This window comes from Hyaena hyaena, unplaced genomic scaffold (genome assembly GCF_003009895.1).
Source record: "Hyaena hyaena isolate Hyena2069 unplaced genomic scaffold, ASM300989v1 scaffold_516, whole genome shotgun sequence".
In the NCBI taxonomy this organism is placed as follows: domain Eukaryota; kingdom Metazoa; phylum Chordata; class Mammalia; order Carnivora; family Hyaenidae; genus Hyaena; species Hyaena hyaena.
In genome coordinates, this window is record NW_024081149.1 from 433,823 (window position 1) to 440,879 (window position 7,057).

Here is a 7,057-nt window from a genome sequence, read left to right on the forward strand (position 1 = left end):
CTGTGATCAGCTGATTCCCAGGAGAAGCTGACAAGGTAGGCATGCTTCACTTTTGTTCGTGATCAGGCTTGGGACCAACCAGAGTTCAGGGATCTGTAGGTAAAAGAGAAACCAGACTAATCTTTGGTCAAGGCAAAGCAGAGGGTAAAGAATGGGCAATGCTTAACATATGTTCACTTTCTTTTATTTGTTTGAAGATTGTTAGCACTGAATTGTACTCTCCTAAAATGTCTATGTTGGGGCTCTAACTCAGTGTGACTTTATTTTGAGATAAAGCTATAACGAGGTAACTGAGGTTAAATGAGGTCACAGGGTGGGGCCTTCATGTGATAGGATTGCTGTCCTTGTGAAGGATCAGAGTTCTCTTTCAGATGTCACAGAGGAAAGGCTACCTGAGGACACAGCTGGAATGCAAACATCTGCAAGCCGGAAAGAGAGCCCTCATGAGGGACCAGATCAGCTGGCACCTTGAATCACGGACTTTCAGACACCATAACTGTGAGAAAACAAATTCCTTTTGACTAAGCAACCAAATCTGTAATATTTTATTATGGCAGCCCTAACAGACTAAAACATGAAAAATTGAAGTGCCAAGAATTTAAAGATTTTGCCCATTTCACAATCTAGTATGCAGAGGAATCAGAGAGCATGCCCAGATCTGTCTGACAGTGACATCCATGACATACCATCTTGTCACACTGCCTTTGCAATTAGTGAATTGCTGAAATATTTAAACCTTATTTTTTGTTTCTTAATCCAGATCCCAAATTATTAGATAAGAGCTGCCTTGATATCAAGTAACGGTAAATCCACTTTACCCTGGTGCTCTCTTTAGACTATTCAGCTGGCAATCCTTATAAAGGACAATGTTGCCCTCTCTACAATCTTACTCCAGTCAGTGGAGGTTCCATACCTTTTATGAATCGGGGATATTAAGTCTTTATTCTCACTGAATGGTCACTGATCAGATTTAAGCAAGGTTGCTTATGCAGAGCAAGTATCTGCTTTCACTTCAACTTAGAGTGATTTTAGGAAAATCATTGGGAAAACCCTAAAAACATCTCCTATTCATGCTATGTCTTGGCGCCTCCATGGGTTCTCTGTATTTCATTTTTCTTTGCATTTTAGCTAACAGAACATTGTTTTTTAAGAAATTATATTAAAAGGGGCGCCTGGATGACTCCGTCAGTTAAGCGTCCGACCTCATTTCAGGTCATGATCTCATGGTTTGTAAGTTCTAGTCCTGCATTGGGCTCTGTGCTGACAGCTCAGAGCCTAGAGCCTTCTTCAGATTCTCCCCCTCTTCCTTGTCCCTCCTCTTATCATGCTGTCTCTCTCTGTCTCTCAATAATAAATAAAAATATTAAAAAATAAAATTATATTAAGTATATCTATACTATTTTTACTTTCTATCTTTCATTTATCTTATTGATTAATATGATCTTTTTTTCTTATGGATTTAAGATGTTACTTCCTGCAATTTCAGACGAATAATAGTAATATTAAAGAATTTATGTTTTTTTTTTTTACTGGGACATTATTTAACCATATCTGTTACTGTAGATTAAAAACAATTTTCTCTGAGAATGTGGTTAAGCACACAAAATCATAACGGGACATATTTGTTTAGAAAAGTCAGCATTTGCCTAAGTTCTGTGGTTCAGGTTCATATGTATTTTGCCTTCTGCATACAATGAGCATTTTAATTTGTGGGTTTTCTTAAACAGAAAAATAGTCATCAGATAATAGAAGTTAATTTAGCTAACAGAACCTGAAAAATTTATCAAGACAGCATGACCTTACCAAGTGAAAGTAAGGAAAAAAATAACATAAGACAGGTGCTCTCTACCTAGGACAACAATTTTTAATAGTTTTGAGATTCCTTTGCTAATCCAAGAAAAGCCTTCCCTAAAAAAAGACATAGGTGAATAATTATAATACCATGCATATAATTGCAGTGGATTCATAGACTCTAGAAGCCCTAAATCTGTAGGAAGTTTCACCATTTTTTTTGAGAGAGAGAAGGAGGGAGAGAGAGAGACTGTACTGTGCTCATGCACATGAGCAGGGGAGGGGTAGAGGAAGAGGGAAAGAATCTTAAGCAGATTCCACACTCAGCACAGAGCCTGACATGGGGCTGAGTCTCATGACCATGAGATCATGACCTGATGAGAAATCAAGCGTCGGAAACTTAACTGACTGAGCCATCCAGGTGCCTCTAATATTATGTTTTTTATCCTGTCATTTAACATCAAATCTTCTCCATGTTGAAAGAGATGTGAGAATTTAGGCAAAACGTAAATATTTGATATATTTGTTATACTTTATCTTGCCAGGATGAGAGTAAAATATAACCTCATTTGAAAGTTAATAAAATCTTATTCCACTCCAGAAATTAACAGACCAAAACTGCATTCAGAAAAGTTTTTCAATGTTTTCATCTGTAAAAAAGTACTCTAAAAAATATTAGATCGTGTGTGTGTGTGTGTGTGTGTGTGTGTGTGCATTTTTACTTTTATGTATATATAAATAGATATGCATGAGACTTAGGAACATCTTGTTTCTAGTATCTGGTCCTTGTCATATGTCATATGTCAATTCCTGACATAGAGTCCCTAACTCACTTGGAATTTCATGCTTGATGTCAGTGTCTTTTGTTCCAGTGAGGTGACTCTTGGTGGGTTCCTGGATGGTGGCTGGTGACCAAAAAGACCAAGCCATGTTTAGAAGCTTAGAATTTTCAGCTCTAGCCCATTCTTTAGAGAGGGGGGAGGGGCTGAAAATGAAGTTACTGATCCATCATGCCTATGTGAGGAAGCCTCCAATAAACTCCCCCAAATATAAGGGGGTTCGAATAGCTTCCAGGTTGTTGAACACATGCAGGTGCTCAAAGAGTGGCAAGACCCTCAGAGCGCATGGAAGCCCTGTGCCGCTTCTGACCTACTTTGTCCTACACGTGCCTTCCTTCTGGATGTCATCTGTATCCTTTGTTGTATCCTTTTACAATAAAGTGGTAAACAGTAAGTAGCTTTTTCTTTTCTTCACAAATCTGTGAATCACTCTAGCAAACTAATTAAACCCAAGGAGGGGGTGATGGGAACTTCTGATTTATAGCCAATGACTCAGAAGCATGGTTGGCAACCTGCATTTGTGATTGGCTTCTGAAGTTTTTTTGGGGGTAGCAGTCTTGTGAGTCCCCTTAACTTCTGGAATCTTTCACTAACTACAGACAGTGTCGGAATTAACCTGTAGGACACCCAGCTAGTGTTGTCGAGCTGCTTAATGTGGGAGAAACCCCCACACATTGCATACCAGACATGTTGTAAGAATAATAGTACTGTGAGAGTAAACTGAAACACAGAAGAAGGGCTAGAATTTTCCTACACTATAGATTATATACAGGGACGCCTGCGTGGCTCAGTCAGCTAAGCCTCTGACTTCGGCTCAGGTCATGATCTCACGTTTGTGGGTTGGAGCCCCTCATCAGGCTCTGTGCCGACAGCTCAGAGCCTGGAGCCTGCTTCGGATTCTGTGTCTCCCTTTCTCTGCCCCTCCCCCTCTCATGCTCTGTCTCTCTCTGTCTCAAAAATAAATGAAAACATTTAAAAAAATTTTCAGATTATATACATAACTTAAGCCACTTAAACTGTAGTAATTAGATGATAGGATTTGTTTGTTCAGGGTGTCTTTTACAGGTGTGTGTGTGTGTGTGTGTGTGTGTGTGTTGAGACAGACAAAGAAAGATACATGTCATATATATGAATTAATGATGTAAGAAAATTTAAAAAATTATAGGTGAAATCAGGAATTGACTAATAAAATCAGAAAAGATCATTAAACACTAGTATAATCTGATGAAGGTATCAAACATTGCTTAACTATATGACTAGGGCATCACTTTGCCAAATAGAATAGTAAATTCTCTGTCCTTATTTTACTCATCTATCAGTAGCTGGGACCCAGCTCATCCTTATTTATTCTTGACTTTCCTAATTGGCTTCCATGGCACAATCTCTTAGTTCTTCCCTTAAGTCTCTGAAGCAGTTTTTAGACTCCTTTGCTGGTTTTTCCATATCCCCTCAATCTCCAGACATTGATATGTTACCTTTTTAAGCCTCTTCCATTCCAAGCTATACTTATTTTTTTTAATATGGTCCTCATATGTTTCAGCATCAACATCAGTTAAGAAATGGCTAGAAATGCAGATTTTTCAAGTCCACCCCAAATTTCATAATCAGAATCTGGAGTAGGGCTCAGAAATCTGTGTTTAATAATCTCTCCAGGTTGTTCTTATAAGTGCTGGAACTTAAGAAGCTCTGCTCTGGTTAACAGCATCCATACCTATTGCTCTAAACCATTTATAGGCTGGTGACTCCAGTATTTAATACCTGCCATCCCATCTTCAACCTTAATGCCTTCAGACTAAAATTTTTAACTACCTAATTAAAACTAAGTAATTAAAACTTGAATTGAGATGATCTATAAGCTCCTCAAAATGAACATGTCCAAAATTAATTCCTGAACTCCTCTCTCTCCCTCAAACAGTTCTTCTCATGGTCTTACTTAGATTTATTTGTCTTCTTCCCTTGATCCAGCCAAATCTTCTGGATCCATTGTTGACTTCTGTCTTTTTCTCATTTCCCACAGCAAATCTATCAACCAGCTTTCTAAGCAATAATTTCAAAATTCATTTTGTTACTTAAACCACTACCAAATTCTCAAATCTCTGAAGGACTAAGGATACTGGACAATTAAGGAAAAGATTTATTTAAGGCTAAAGCAATAATAAGAATGGTCATTAGTGAAGGATATCTCAAAGAAAAGGAAGGGTGCTTGGGATTGTATAGAGGTAGTTAACAAGGGAGACCTTGTTGACTCTTACGGAAGCCATAGAAGGACAGGGTGGTCCTTTATGGTTGTCCATTTTCCAGAACACAAACAAATGAGAGGATTTCTTAACTGTTGCTGCTTTTCAGGAGCACAAGTCTTATATAAAATTCAACATTTTCAAAGCCATCTTCATCCCTCTAGCAGGATAATGCCATAGCATACACCCTGACTACTTCATCCTTACTTCCCATCTTGTCTAATATATATACAGACTGATTGTTTGAAAATATAAGTAAGTCATGCCATTCTTATCTTTACAATCTTCAAATAGCATTCAAAATCACATACAGTAAAATCCAAAATTCTCATCATGGCCTGAAATATCACCTGTTATCTACCTGACCTAACCTAAATAAACTCCTGGACTTTCCCTCATCACTGACCTATACCTTTCCAAATTCTTCACTTTTTCTTAAGCTCCAGATGCTTTACAGTAGAGGATCTTTGCTCTTCCTGTTTTCTGGAAAGCTGTTAATCCACATGGCTCATCCACTTATTTTTTTCAGGTCTCTGCTCACACATCATCTTTTTGAACAGGTCTTTCCTAACTACCCTATAAAAGAGCATCACTGTATTCCCCACTCTCTTTATCATTCTCCTACCCCCTCTTTTCCATTTCTTCAAGTACTTTTCCCCCTCTGACATACATGTAATTTGAAGGGGACAAGGTCTGTTTACTGCTCCTTCCCAATTTGAACATAAGTTCCATGAAGGCAGAGACTTTTATTTATTACTTACCTCTAGAAACCTGGAAAGTCCTTAGCATATAGTAGAGTCTCAATAATTATTTACTAAGTGAGTTAAATGAATAGCCTATGCCAATTCACAAATAAATTATGATAAGGCAGAAAAAAATCTTTGATAAATCAAATCTTAGTAAAACACACATAGAACTGGTAAGCAAAGCTGATAAGCAATTTTATGTTCATAAATACCCATACAAAAATGGATATGTAATTTAAAACATACTTAAAACTTTAAAATAGAAATAAATATTTAATTTAGCTTTAATCTAAACCTTTATCATTAGCTCTTCATATTCTGTGGTTCTTGATTCGTACACAACAAAAGAAAAAGTAACAAATAGCATGTAAGATAAATAATGAGAAGCAAGGGGATAAACAATATACATTGGCACCAACACACAGAGAAAGTAAACATACTTCAGTGTCGATAATGAAGCAAGAAATAATTGCTGAGTGCCTACTATATGCTAGTTCTTTCCTTCAAAGAGTTTGAAGTGCATTGGGATTAGAGAATACAAAGAATAATCACAAAACATGAAAAGTAACTATCCTAAGTGCAATTTGAAATTCATGATATGTAAAGAGATATGAACAAGAGCCCAGCTTAATTAAATCACTTTATGTTTCCAACTGAAATACACTATACACCAAAGAGCTGAAAGCATATATATGTCTTTATATAAAGCATTATATATGAAGCCACATATAAGGTGTCTTACACATACAGAGAATTAATTTACTAAATTTTGATAAATTTTAGGGAAATACAATAGCTTTTAATAATATTTGAGAAACCGTAAGGAATATAAAATTTGTTGAGAGATGGGAAAATTTCCAAAACTGCATGATCAAATAGAAGGATTATCAACATTTAGAAATAGCTCTTACTAGAAATGAGAAGATTTTCATTTGGAATAGCAGTCCCAATAAACCACTTTGGTTTATGTTTTTGTTCTTTTTTTAAAAAAATTTTTTCAACATTTATTTATTTTTGAGAGAGACAGAGCAAGCCGAAGAGGGGCAGTAAAAGGGGGAGACAGGTTCTGAGCTGTCAGCACAGAGCCTGATGCGGGGCTCGAACCCACAAATTGTGATATCAAGACCTGACACGAAGTCGAACACTTAACCGACTGAGCCATCCAGGTGCCTCTATTGTTGTTCTTATTAGACTGATAGTCTGGGAAGAACTGCTGTAAATACACACACACTTAGTCATAACTAACCCCTTTCTACTAATCCTGCATCTTGGCTTTTGTTACTCTTTAGACCATGAATAACCTAGAAGAGGGAGAAGAAATGCTCACTCATGTTTACTATACCCAATCATAGAAACTTGAATTATTTCAGTGATACACACACACACACACACACACACACACACACACACACATACACTTTCATCAAGATAGTGAATGAACTCT